We start from the raw sequence: 15,742 nt of genomic DNA, 5'->3' as shown, positions 1-15,742 counted from the left end.
CGAAACTCATCTGACTTAGGATATGCGTTAGTCAGTTGGGTTGGGTAACAGGTGTGTTCTCCAGTCCCGATCGGACTTGGGATGCCCATTATGATGAGGCCCTGATTTGGGTCGTGCCATTGGGTGAAAACTGCCCTATTAGACTGACACCAACAAAATTAAAAAGCAAATAAATAGAGAATCATTTTGTAAATTATTTCAAATTTAGTCAAAAACTAGAAAACAACTAAGAAACAAAATCTATACCAACACTTCACCCTAAATCATGGGATGAATCCCCAACCCATACTTATAATCACACTTTGTCCCCAGTCTTTTCCATGCTCCTTAGATTGGGTATCCAATATTCATTCTTCCTGTTAACCTGCGACTCTATACAAAAAAATAAAAGTGATACTAAAGAAAAAACAAGAAAATAAAAATAGAAACCTTAACTTGGGTTGCCTCCCAAGAAGCACCTGATTTATTGTAGCGGCACAACCTATATCATTATGTTAAACCATATTTCTTCAAGTTTTTCCTCCTGCTAGGAGGCCTTTTTCTCACTCTTTTCTGACCTCTTGAGTGTGTACTCTCAAGGTCCGCATCTTTTTTAGCAATAGCCTTATTAGGATTTATTTCATCTTAATGCTTAATGGGTGCTTTGGACCACTCTATAAGATAGTCTGAAGGAATAAATGGAGGTTTACCCTCCTTCACCCTACACTTATTCACTTCTATGGCATAATCATGAACAACTCCTTAAAGTGTGAGAGTGGATTGAGTATTTTGTATACCTTGAAGACCACTTCTTTATCAGTCAATTTTATTGTCAGACTGTCATCTCTCATGTTAATAAGTGCTCGTCCTATTTCTTAGAATGGACATCCAAGTATGATTGGTACCCTATCATCTACATCATAATCAAGAAAAATAAAATCAATAGGAATAATGAACTTACCAAACTTAATAAGGATGTCCACGATGATTCTTTCGGGCTGCACTCTCGGTCCATTTATAGTTTGAAGCACCATAAAGCATAGCCTTGGCTGTCCTAATCCAAGAGTATTGAAAATAGATAGAGACATCAAATTTATGCTTTCCCCCAAGTGACTTAAATTGTGGACCACATCACTTCCCCCAATTTGTATAGGTAGGGTAAAACTCTCTTGGTTCTTAAGATTTCTGCATCTTTATCATCACAACTGAACTGCACTCCTCAGTAAGTGAAACCGTATTAATGTCTCTCAACTTCATCTTATTGGACACCACATCCTTCAAGTACTAAGTGTACTTGGACATACCCTGTATAATATCTTGTAAAGGAAGGTTAATGTGAATTCTCTGAATGTGTCAAAGAAATTCTTAAAGCATGCATCCTCTTTATCTTTTCTAAACTTTTGAGTGAATGGTGGTGGGTTTTGCTCCTGTATATGCCCAGTTTCATTTATTTTTGGGTACTCATGCCCTAATTTTTCCACATCTATTTCTACTACTTGTTTAATTTCTTTCTACTATGGGACTAACTCTGCCTATGCCTCCTTTTTTTCTGTAAAGGTCTATCAATCAAGTCTCTACCACTCCTTAAGGAGATTACAATTACCTTTTTTGAATTCCCTATGTCACTTGGAAAGCCCTTTTGAGGTCTTGTGTTCTGAGCCTAAGCTAGTTGTCTCAACTGTGTCTATAGGTTCTTTTGAGCAAGTTACTGATTTTTAATCTCTGCAGCCACCAATTCTTGATTTTCCGGGATCTTTGTTAAGGTTTCCTCAATATTACTGGCCTACATGTTCTACTATTGCTGAAATTATTTAATGCGAGCCTAATTATTTCCCCATGAGTAGTTGGGCTAACTCTGCTAATTGCGGTTGTAGGCATTCCCATTATTCTAATTACCTTTTTGTGTGTTTCCTACAAAGTTAACCAACTCTAGATTTGCTCCACATAAGTCTATAGAGTGACCACTAATACCACATATTTTGCATTAAAATAGGGCATGTTGGAATGTGTTTACATGGGCCTGAGCTTGGTTCACACCCAACTTGTTGAACTATATTATTATCTAATTTTGAAGAGATGCCAACTGAGAAGTAAAATTTGTGACACTATCCATCTCAATCGTATCAGTAGTCTTCTTCACTACATTTCTGGACATATCACCCTGCCATTAGGGATTCCCTTGTGTAGTTTAGATCAGAAAGGTGTACAACTCATTCTAAATTGTCTCTAAAACTTGACCATCTACAGCTGAATCTAACAAAACTTTATAGTGTGATTAAGAGCTTCAACAAAAGTTTGAGCCTATACCTTGTTAGTTTGTTGGTAGTGTGGGTAGTCCCTAACAAGATATTTGAATCCCTCACATGTATGATATAAGTTCTCATCTAGCTTTAACTTAAAACTTAAAATCTCACTCTGTAACCGCGTAGTCTTGCCAGATAGAAAGAATCAAATGAGGAACTTCTTCGCCAGGTCTTCTCATGTAGGAACTTCTTTGCCAGGTCTTCCCATGTAGCAAAAGAGCTTGAACATAGAATGTGGAGACTCCAGTAGGAATAAAAGTATCATTGATCTCCAAGATGTTCTATATATGAACATAATGATCCTAATGTAGTAGGCCTATGAATTGCCCACTGTTGTGCAGTAACTGGAACATATTCTGTTTGAGATTGAATCTACCTATATGTTTATATTTGTGGATAGCGAAGGTGGAATTGGTTGCAAATGGGATGGACACTTAGCGTACTATCCTACAAGCTGGTTGTTCATCACCTATGAAAGAAGGATAAACTTCTTCTTATGGAACTTGCGATATACAATAAATAAGGGTTGTTTCTCTCCTTAACTGATTTAAGTGTCGGTCAAGTTCAGTCTATAATCGAACTGAATCCCTTTCCTTTTCTAGCTTACTTAGGTTTTAGAATGATACCTACAAATTTAGAAGTTAAACATATAATAAGATATTTGCTAATTTTTAAGTCCTTGACAATGGGGCCAAAAATATATGGTGATCCTACAGCACAAGCAAGTGTACTTGGTCTTGTAACTAATAAAGTAGCTCTTTCAAGCAGAATGTCAAACCCATATGGACATGGTTTAACAACAATCCAAATCTAGCTTTACTACTAAGATTAAACATGTGCAAGTGTAGCCAATAACATTTGAGATTTGAGAGTTCAAAAGTAACCATAAATAATTCAAAATTATAAAGTGTTGAAGAAAATAAAAGAGAGAAACTCAGGGTCAAGGCACTGTGAACAATCCTACTAAGCTATAAAATTTTGTAGGTTTAGTCAATTTTCTTGGTTGTTGATTCATGAAGTTTATAACATAATTAGAAAATGGTCATCTTCTAATCGTCTATCGAAGTTAGACTCACAACTACATCATCGAAAGAGGATTTGTATTCCATCCTATATATGAACAAAAATTAGGATTAGGTATATTGCTATCCTAAACTTAAATGAAATATAGGTTCATCCTAACGTTTGAAAATATTTAGAATAGTAAAAAAATGATATATGAACAACCAAACATGATAATCAACTTAAAAAATCTCAATTGAAATCATAAGTATTCATGCTTTGGCCTCAACCTTAAACGAGGGTGTTTAACCACTCATAGTCTTACAACAAATCACAAGAAAGAAATTCATTTATTAAAACCAAAATTAAACTAATTTAAAGATTAATAAACCTAATTAAATCCTACTCAAGTGTTTTTACAACATCAAAAGTCGTCCAAGGTGTTAACAAGAAATAAGAGTTCTATTTATACTAGGAAAGAAGTTGCACATTTTTTGCCCTTGGGGGTGGAACGATCTTGCATTGGCGCGATTAGGAGAATAACACACCCTAATTATAGATTAAAAATGTTTCATACTTTTTGGTTTTTTTCTTGGTCCATGGAGCGCCCTTATCTCGGAGTCTTGAGGGTGTGGCATGCCCTTGTGCTAAAAAATTCCAGATTTCATCATCGTTAACTCCTTCCTTTTACCTTTTTTTCCTTACTTGGTGGTTGCATTTCCACTTCAATTTACGCTTGGTTAACTTGCATACATTGCTATTAGCATACATATGGCCTTATATATCACCAAAAACCAAGTATTAGTGAACATAACACAATAGAATTCATTGAGATACACTAGAACAACACATAGCTCATACTAGTAACACTAGTTTTCTCATCTAAACTCTATGTGACCAATTTGATTCTAAATTTGTTTTGAACATAGCTTAAAAACTATAAAAATATATTTTAACACTTATATGTGCACATAACACAATAGAATTCATCGAGATACACTAGAAAAACACATAGCTCAAGCTAGTAAACACTAGTTTTCTTATCTAAACTCTATGTGGCCAATTTGATTCTAAACTTGTTTTGAACACACATTAAAAACTATAAACATATATTTTGATACATATATGCTAAATTTTACCATTGAAAACTCATTAAACACCCAAGAAGTCCTAAAAACTAAGCTAAACAATTGTAGATAATGATTATACTCCTAAGATCAATGGTTATGTTGAGTTCAGAAAGCTATTTTTGGTAGGGTAGAATAGTTTTTAGTATATATGGAGTTCCAAATGAATCTCGAATGGTCGGTCAAAATTCTTATTAGACTTCTGAAATTTCTAGTGCAATAACTTCACATTCAAATCATAATGGTTTTAACATTCATAAGTTTGTGGCCACGTTTGAGAAGGACAAGGATTCTTAACCATTATGTTCTAAAGCTTGTCACTGTGTTTGTAAAGGAATGGCCTAACCTAATGCAAATTTCTTCATCGTGTTCATAAATCATGTCTTCTGTTTGCAATGGGTTAGGCTAGTGGGGTCTGGCATTTGTGATACGGGTCTCGCATTTATGAATAGGGGCTCCTAAAAATGTATAAAGCCACTCCCTTTATTTTTTAACCCATTTTTTCTAAGTCCCATCCACCATTGTTGATATTGTGACCCTAAAAATTATTGTAGAATTGCAACTTAAAGCTGGTACTAGTTAGGGGTTGGTAAGGTGATAATATTTTGGTCTTCTCCTCATAATTTTTTGATTCTCTCTCTGATTAAGTCCCTTTATTATTCTTTTATTATCCTAGCTTTTACATTGATATGAGCTAGAATTTGAGGGTGTATCATGCTCAATTTTGGGCATATGATTTTTCTCCCACTAGGGATATTATTGTGGATTCAATTTTTAAATTTTGTAACTGGGCCTCATGGGTGACTTTTGACCTAATTTTTGGCTTGGAGCAGAAATTTGAAATATGGATATCATTGTTATTGTTTTAACACTTTGATTACTATTTTCATTGTATGGTAGTGGTCAATGAATTCTCAAAAAAGAAAATCCCTAGTTTAGTGGATTGCAAGCATGTTTGTCGTTGTCCAAGTAGGGTACATATTACCTTTTATTCGATTTGGCTTATTTCTTGTGCTGGCATGGTAAATTACTAACTATTGGGGGAAATTATGGTTCAAATAATATTTTAGGTATTTTATGATTATTATAGCTTGTTAAGGGGATTTAGGATAGATTTCTACCTTGATTTAATTAGGCCGAGTATTTACTCTTATGTTGGTATTGGCTTAGCATATTTAGGTCCCTTGGGATGGGATTTAGATGTCGTAGTATAGTACGACTAGGTTGTTGCCTTTAGGTTTAGTTTTAAGGTTTGAGGTTAGCATTATCATTCTTTTTAAGATAAAATACCATATGATAACGTCCTTTTCCATTGTAAATAACTATAAAGTACTTTGGTAGGTTTCATAAAAATTAGATTAGTTTTCATGCTATGTTGTGTTTATTTGACTCTGTACCCTGCCAGTTTAAATTTTTTTCTTTAAAATACCATTTTTACCTTGAAGAATGGGATTTTTAAATACTTTAAAAGAATTAGGTTTTTTAAAAATAAAAATGAAATATTTAGGCTTTGCTTAAGTTCGAGTACTTTCATTTACACTTTATTGCATATTTAGTTCTAGTTTGAGTTCGGCACGCAACTTTATTACTTATCATTTACTTAATCCTGGTTCATGTCTGGCAGGCATTATTATTGGTTTTGTTTGGAATACGGTTTGATCTCAATATAGTTTATGGATATGACTGGAAGAGGAGTATACGGTATGTTCATTGCTCATCATGGTTTATTTTTATAATATTTTCTATTGTACTTGGTTATTATAGTATTACTGATTGTTTGCATCCACCATGCTTATGGGGGCTCAATTGGTTTTGTTTTTCATTATGTATATCTTCTAGGATTATGGTTTATTTTTGTTTTAGTTAGCTGATTATTTATGCTTTTTAATTTATTTCCTTGCATTTCTTGTGGTTGGCTAGCTTTATCCTATTATACTTTTTCTAATCCCTCTTTTCTTTCCTCTAGCTTATGTTCACTCTTTTTTGTGCTTTAAATTTATTTCCTCATTCTGCCCATGATTCCTATTAGTACAAAATGTTTGGTACTCATACTACCTTTGTGTATATTTTTCCCTAATGTAGATCCTAGTATGAGTCATCATTGTAAATAATGACCTCGAGTTGAGCTATTTATTGTCTGAAGCTTATCCATCTTCTTCTATTTTGGCATTAGTTTTATTTAGTATTATTTGGTGACTACCTTGTACATAATGCTCTTTTCCAATACTCTTTTTGATAGTGGCTCTTGTACCAGCTTTACTAGGTCTTAGGAAACCTATTTTGTATATTTTGTCATATTGCAGGTGCAGTCGCTTAAGCAGCCTGAAGACTTCTATAGAGATAGCTATTTCATATCCTTGGACCACTTTAATGGTAGCCTTTTAAGTAGCTCAGGATAACTTTATAGGGCGCCGCAACCAAGCTAGGGTCTTTTAAGCGCTATTTGTCTATTTTACCATTGACTACTTAAGCATCTATTTAGCTGCTTAAGCATCCACTGCTAAGTGTATATATTTTTATTTACCCTTCACTTTTAGCCTAAAGTTCTAAGAGTTTTCCACCATTCCTTACCTTGGGATCTTAAGTAGTGATAATTGATTAATTGGAGTTGGGATTAAGTGAGGAATGTTAATGTGATCTTTTCCTCGTCAATATTTCATAAGTTTTTGGTTTAAATATTTGTTTAATTCTATAATTAATTTTTGATCTTCTCATTTATTGTTGGGGAAATTTAGGGATTATTAAGGAGCTAGTGGTGCTCCACCTTTAAGCCTAAGCTTATAGTAACCTAAGAGATGTGGTAGTTTTAGTTTTGGAACTCCACAAGCAGGTCCCATGGGAGATTTTTAGCTTGATTTTTGAATTGGAGTGAAAATTCATAATATGGGCATTTTTTCTCATCTTAATGCATAAAACATTGTTTTTATAGCTTGGCAGCTGTTGGAAACTTCTCGTAAAAGAAAAGTTCTAGTATAGAGTACTTTACATTCTTTCGATAGCATCCATGTAGGCTAACTTATCCTTTTTCTATGCTTTGCTTAGTAACAGTATTAGTCTGATATTGTTCTAGTTATGGGTGGTTTCTTATGGTTGAAGTACCTATTTAGTAACTCATGGTTATTTTTAGCAATGCTTATAGAGCAGATTCTAGGTCCATTTCCATTAGAATAGTATTTGATTATCCTTTAGGACTAGACTTAGCCTATTTAGTGACAAGAGAATGGATTATAAAGCCTTAACGTGGATTCCGATAGGGCTTTTAGTAGGCTGGGTTTTTGGGACTTGTAGCAAGCCTTATTACCTTTTTATAAGATAGGTTATTGTATAATAATGTCCTTTTAAACTTAGTTTGGTCATAGAATATATTCAAAAGACTCTCATTTGTGATTAGGTTGCCTTAATCATTACCTTTAAGCATTATAGCTTTAATACCCTTGCCTTATTAGCCTTTTGACCTCCAGTAACAACTTTAAACTTAATAAATAACATCTAGCATATTATTTACTATCCATGAGTTCTCGTCCAAGTCCAACATCTGGATTATGTCTATTATCAATTAGTTCCAATATGAGCCCAGTATATGTTATATTGTTATTATTCACCAATTTCGGTTCGATCCCAACATTTATTATCAATTTGTTTTTATTATTTTAGAGTTAGAAACCAAGTGGAGATTAGTGGGATTTATGGTCATGGTTGAATGGAGTATACATTATTCATATCGCATATGTTGTCTCATTTTACTACCCTTATTATTATATATTGTCCTTACTATAATTTTACTCCTTTCTTGTACCCATTGTGCTTGTGGGGGCTTAGAGGGTTTATTCCTCACTGTGTGTGCCTTTTAGGCTTATGGTGGTCTAGTTACGTTATAACTAGGGATTTATTTCCTTTTTCAAGTTACTTACTTTTGACTTACCGTATTCACTTATCATAGTCTATTATTTCCATTTAAGTAGATTAACTATTGCCTTTAAATTATATAATCACACTATATATTAACTTTTACTATAACTAAACTTAGTCAACCTATGATGTCTACTGGGTATTCATATTTTTGTACTCATACTACACTTGTGCATCTTTTTCCTTGATACATACCGTAGTGCGAGTCACCACCATTGACATTGACCTTAGGTTATGCTATTGCTCGAAGATTGTGTAAGCTTTCAGAGCCTAGAGCTGAGTCTCCTTTCTTTACTGTCATGATAATCTTATTTTGTATATTTTGAGACTATGTTGTATATTTTGACACTGTCTAGTACTCTTTTTGTATTAGTGGCTCTTGTACTAATCTTAATAAGTCTTGGGAGATTCACTTTGATACTTTTTTCCTCTTCCCTCTCTTGTATAGCATGCTTATATTTTTTTTCCTCTTTTAGTTGTATATTGCTACTATTTTATCCCTATTTATTTACCTTCTACTAGTAAACCTATTACTTACCACTCTAAGATATGTTTTAGCTTACCAACTAGTAGGTTAAAGTAGGTGCTATCATGACTCAAGAAATTAGGTTGTGCCAGTTTGATATCAAAGCCTAGGTTCACCGATATCATTAATACAAGAGCAAGTATCTAGTAAAGTTTTGTGGATTGGTACAATGATTTTTGTATTCTGTCTTCAAGAAGCTAAATGTTCTTAGGAAAATCTCACTAGTTTGATATATTATCGTGCATAACATCTATACTAGTTTCTAGATTCTCATTTGTTTCACTCTTTCATATATGGCTAGGATGAGAAATACGAAAACCAGGGATGGGGCCCCTGAGCCTATAGCTAGGGCACTAATTAGAGGAAGAAAATAACCATGAGGTTAAGGACAAGCTAGAACTATGAGCCCAGCTCGATGCTAGGCTAGGTAACTTTTGTAATATCTAGTTATTGATCTTGCACCTGTGATACCACCAAAGGATCTACCACCATTACAATTGGTGAGCCAAGGAGAAGCTAAGGATCCACCCAAATTTATATCATCATCTATCCTTATGATTCTTTAGTATAGTTATTGGGTATGGTTGGCGGTAAACTGATGGATGGAGCCCAAACATTTGTTCAAGGGGTAGCTCAAGGTGGACTTACTATAGGAACATAACCTATAGCTACGACTCCTAGAGTATATGTTCCACCAGAACCGATAGTTCCACAGCTAGCAGCCCATCTAGCCATGAATTTTGAAAAGTAGATAATATTGGGCCAGTTTCTTAGATTGGCTCCACCATGAATCGTGGAAGCCCTAAGAGAGGATGCATTTAAGTTCTTTACGCTAGTTGTGAGTAGAGGTTGTGCAATTCAGGCTTGGTTGAGTCACATAGTGTAGATTACACCACCTTTTTGTTTGGTAGAGTAGCAAGGAAATTGTGGTGGGGATATCTTAAATCCTGGCTAATTGGATCTCCACCGATGACTTGGAATCGATTCACTGAAGCTTTTATTGTAGAAATATTATAGTGACCCTCCAAGTCATTTTTTTGCATTTCCATATTATTTTGGCATTTATAGCTTTCCTATAACTGCCATTAGTCATTTATTACTTACTGGAGTCGACAACTGGCTATCAAGCAGTTTATTTGGTTTTTAGAGTCAATTCCCTATTTTGAAGTACTTATTGTTAATAATTAGGTATCAACTCATAAATTGCAAGTTAACAACCTTGTATTCTAATTCATATAGTTTCATTAGATCCTTAACATTGAATTTAGGCTAAGGGGACCTTTGGTTTGGGTCCTACGACTTTCAGACTCATTTTGGGATATTGGGTTGATTTTATTAATACGACCTTGGGTGTGGGATCCACATTTCATCAAAATGACCTCAAATGGAAATTTGATGCTGCTTTTGAGTCTAAACTGTTAAACTTGATAGGGTAGAATAGTTTGTTTGCATTCATGGAATTCTAAATAAATCCCGAGGGTCTGATTTGAAACTTGGCTGATTTGCCAAGTTGTTGGTGCAGGCCAAAAATGACCTTCATGTTTGTGATCCAGCCATCGCGTTTGTGAAGAATCATTTGGCTGATCGGTCTGGGGTTACTTCTTTTCAATCATGGGGGATCAATTGCATTAAAAAAGTAACCCATTAGTCATTGCATTCACGATGATGTCCCTACAATTGTGATAAAGGGACCCTTGATAGCATTAAATGTCGTAGAATCCAATTTCTCTTTACTCTTCTTAAGTCCTAAGTCCATAAAATACCCTACAAAGCTAAGAAAGTGCAAAGATCGATCCTAAAGTGTCTGGTGTGATTTGGATTTGTCATTTTGATCATCTTCTCACTTTATTTTCATAAGTTTTTATTAAATTCTTGATTAATTCTCCAAATTAAACCCAAATACTTAGTTAACTTTATGGGCTGATTTAGGGTTCATTTGTGCTTGTATTTCTCCCATTTTAAGGGTAAGTAATCCTTTAGCCTAGAGGGCTCTTTTTTTATAGTTTCAAAGTTGTGATTCTGCAAGCGAGCCTCATATAGGATTTTAAGCTTGATTTTGGATCTAGAGCACACTACGACAAATGTGATATTTAGCTACGAATTTTTTAGCTACGATATAAAATTCGTCACTAATTTTTCACTATTAATGACAAAAGTTACCTTTCGTCGTTAAATACATAGGTCACATATTTTTAGTGATAAAATATAAATTTTCATAGCGCAATTTTGTCCTCTAAAGTTTTTTGCCAAAAAATAAATCGGCATCATTTTATTAAGCAACATTAGTCACGAATTATGTGTTATCTGTGACATATTATTTCGTCACTAATAATTTATCTAGTTTGTAACAAATCAACTTTTTGTCTTAAAACTAATTAATTTTTTGACACAAAAATATGTTGTTACGATAGTGACAAATTATATTTTGTAGTTAAGTGTTGTAAGCTTTAGCCATAAACTTTATATTTAATTGTGACATTAGATTTTGTCACTAATAAATATAAAGTTTATGGCTAAACTTACAACATTTAACTACAAAATATAATTTGTCACTATTGTAACAACATATTTTTTGTATAATTAGTAACGATCATTTTATTGTCTCTAATCAATCTATGATTTAGTGACAATAAAAATTTATCACAAAATTTGCAAGGTATAAATAGCGACGACTTTAAAATTTGTAGTTGAATAATTCAACTATTTGCGATGAAAAAATTTCGTAGCAAAATACAAAATTTTCTTTGGCTACTATTGTTAATAATACAAGTAGAGCAATGTATTATTTGGACAAGAACTGAAATGATGGACATCAGATGGCCCAAGAAGCTTAGAAAAGGTTTTTAGCCAACTTAAAATAGTTTCATTCCGTATAAAATAATATCATTACTATATAGAAAATGTATCACTACAATATGTGTATGAAAAATGTATTATGTGCAGAAAAAATTGTATCATTTTTGTATCACTAATGTATACAATTATTTTCATCATAATATAGAAATTGTATCAATATGTATATGTCTGAAAAATGTATTGTACATTATGAAACTATGTCATTTTTGTATAGAATATGTACTATATCATTGTTCTATAAAATATGTATCTCTATGTATATAAAAAATGTATTATTATCGTATAATAAATGTATAAATACTCACTAATTATGCATATATATACAATTAGTATACACGTATCATACATATTTCGGGATACTCGTTTAACCGTACGTGCCTTGCATGTATGATATTAGATTATTTAAAAATTAAATAATTTTTCTATAGCAGAGACTTTTAGTTATGTGTAAAAATTTTAACTCACTTTTGGAAGATCCTTCACATTTTAATATAATAATGTAAAGGCATAATACCCACGAAAATACCCGAACTTTAACCAGATTTCCATGGAGTATATTGAACTTTTCCGGGGTCCTAGTACCCCCTATAATTTTTAAAGTGAAATTAATCCCCCCTGAAACGTTATCCCCAGTTTTTACGCTAGGAGGTGCAGTACATGCGCTGCTTCTTCTCCCCTTTATTAGTTTTCAACATTTTTTACCATTACAACCATACTAAAGATTTCAAATGATTCCATTTAGTCAATTTCAAATTTCAAGTCCATTCTTATCACTCCAAAAATTTTCAAATTTAATTTCAAGTTTCAAACTTTGAATTCCATTGAGTTTATGAAGAAAGTTTTTTCAAATTATTGAATGGAATCTTCCATTAATTTTTCATTGAAACTCGGAAGATTCAATTAGTGAGTTCCGTTAATGGAAGATTCAATGGAACTTCCTAATTGAATGAGCTCGCTAATTGAAAACTCAATGGAAGATTCAATTTCTATTAATGGAACTCGAAAGATTCAAAAAATTTAATATAATGTATGAAGACAAAAATATGGACTGTACATGTATAAAGCTATTCAATCTTTCGTTAATAGAGCTCGAAAGATTTAATTTTCATTAATGGAACTTGGAAGATTCAATTAGCGAATTTCTGAGTTTGAATCTTCCGAATCTTTCATTGAGTTTCAATTAGCGAGTTCGAAACGAAATCTTCAAGAATTCAATTTCAATTCAACAATGGAGCAAATTCTATTTCAATTCAACAATGAAGCAACCATTATTGAAGAAAAGAAAGAATGAAGAAATAAGAAAGAAGAAAGAATAAAGAGAATGAAAAAATAAATAAAAATATAAAACTTTAAATAATTATAAAATTAATGGGCTGTTTGGCAAAAAAAAGAGCTTTATAACGTTTTTAACACTGTTCACATACTCAATGCGCGTGACTAACATGCAATGTGCCAAGTGGCAAATATATATCATTAAAATACGAAAAAAAAGTTTGGGGAGGGGGGGATAATAGGACCCCCGCAAAGTTCAGTATACTCAACTGGTAATCCGATCAAACTTCAGGTATTTTTGCGAGTATCCCCCCTAATGTAAATATAAATATATATTTTAGGGTAAGCACATATATATTTTACCACCAGAAGTTTCAAGTGATTGATCGATCATCATTTTTGGGTTTATCAAGCAGTACCTCTTTCCTTTGCTGCCAGAGGCTAAGAGAGACACATCAATTTGAACCATATTTGTGGCACAATTATTTTTCTTTTTTCTATATTTAAATTTTTTTCTTATTTTTAAAGTCAAATTTTTACCAAATTATTGATTACATTCTTATTATGTACTTAAAAATTTTAAACTTTGGTACTTCTCAAATTTTTCTTAGTCTAACACTTTTATATTTATTTCTAAACTTGAACAAGTATAACTTGACCCGATTTGAGGGGTGGTCCATTTTTGAAATCTTCTTAAAATCAAATTTAGTTTATTTAAAATTGTTAAACTAATGCAAAAAGTTTTAGTTGTAATTAATTCTTATGACTTCTAATAAGGAAAGGTTTAGCCATAAATATATTTAATTAATTTTTAGTACTTAAATATTAAAAAAAAAATATTAATTCTGATGACTTCTAATAAAGAAAGTTTTTACCATAAATATGTTTAATTAATTTTTAACACTTAAATATTAGAAAAAATATGAAAAAGATAATTTTGTCTAAAGAAAAAACTTTTAATGAAGGACAAAAAGTTCAAACGATATATCTAAGGCCCTTCACACTTTAATATATTATATATTATAGATATATATTATAGATTTCTTGAACACACCAAGTATAACAACAACATCCTAGTTAATTTTACTATTTTCCTCACATAATTTTAATTTAATTATTAATTTTGATTGATAAGTACTTTGAGGTCATCTAATATTTTTTTTAAAACATTCCATAATTAAAATATTGTGTTGGGCATTCGTACCCTAGTATAAAGAGGATAAAATTAGTTTCAAATTTTTTTTCTCAATTAAAATACCTTCCATGTTAATTTTTTCTTTTTATTGAAATATTCTATAGTTAAAAATTATGTTGGTCATCCGTATCCTACTTAAAGACACTACAATTAATTGTACACAATAGATAAAATAGTCTTTTTACTATTTTTCTCATATATTTAGTTTAATTATTTGTACTTATTTGTAAGATATATCTATAATCTATATCTATAATCTATATCTATAATCTATATAATATATTAAAAGTGTGAATTGTCATAAAAATATTGTTTGAACTATTTGCCCTTCATTAAAGACTTCACAATAGACCAAATTATTTTTTAACTATTTTTAAAAAAATATTATTTTTTAAATTAAGAATTGAATTTAAGTTTTAATTGAAAAATTATGAGTTGAATTCAATTTAAAATTGAACTACTTTAGTTTAGGTACGTTTTAAAATTTTCTTACGATTAGGATTTATATAAAAGTTATTTGGCAATACTTTATTTAATCATCAAGTAGAATTAAAAAAGAAGAAAAAATAGAAAAAAAAAAAAAAAGTCAAGGACGTGCAGCACATGGACTTGCTGCTTAGGTCTCACGCCTTTCCCTTGGAATGAGGATTTGAATTTTTCTAAAATGCAAAATTGTGGAGAAAATAAAACTTGTTTAAAATTAATTTGAATTCATGCCAAGTAGTCGTCCAAAAGGGGTATCAAAATTTTCAATGAAAGATTTCTTAGTTTATTTTTGAGAATAATTTTTTACCTCAAATAAATGATCACTTTTACCAAATAGGAACAAAGCTATATAAAGGGTGATTTCGTGAGAATCACACGAAATTCTTGACAAGCAAATTTTTTGGGATATCATATTCAGTTCAGTTTTTCACAATTAACATATAAGCTCAACATTTTTTATATGTGATGTGAGGTAAATTTTTTAGCCTTTAGATTCTTCTTCAATTGTAATAGATGTTTTTGTATTTTTTTTCTATAAATAATTGCAAATTAAAATATTGTTAGTTATAGTGTTTGTTTATCATGTATTTACTATCATAGATGGTCGTAATTCAAACTTCTTTCAATGCACAAAAAGTTTTAGATTTCAATAGTATTGTTGTAGTTCAAGAATTAATTTTTAAATTTGAAGAGACACTGTACAAAGGACATGCTCTAATTTAGTTCAAGATTTCTTTGTTTACCAATTTTCGTTTAAGATTACCAATAAGATATAAATATCACTTCTTTAGTTTTTGTAAAAATAATATCATAACTCAAAGCTAGACATGCTCCAAAAATATGCCGGAAAAAAATGTTTCGTAAATTTCAAAAAATATTGAACCATTATTCCACTCAAATGGTGACATAAATAATAATCTATTTATCTCCTTTATATTAGGGCTTCAATCGAATAAAATTTGAGTTATTAAATTTTTTCCTTATTAAAAATATGTAATATACCATACTGTTTTGTAGGGGGTGTGCGGATTTAATAGGTATAATAGATTTAGTAGGTTTCTAGTGAATCTATTTTTATTAGTGCGTG

This window comes from Capsicum annuum, chromosome 3, assembly GCF_002878395.1.
Source record: "Capsicum annuum cultivar UCD-10X-F1 chromosome 3, UCD10Xv1.1, whole genome shotgun sequence".
In the NCBI taxonomy this organism is placed as follows: Eukaryota; Viridiplantae; Streptophyta; class Magnoliopsida; order Solanales; family Solanaceae; genus Capsicum; species Capsicum annuum.
The sequence above is the reverse complement of the archived record's forward strand: the minus strand, read 5'-3'. Positions refer to the sequence as shown.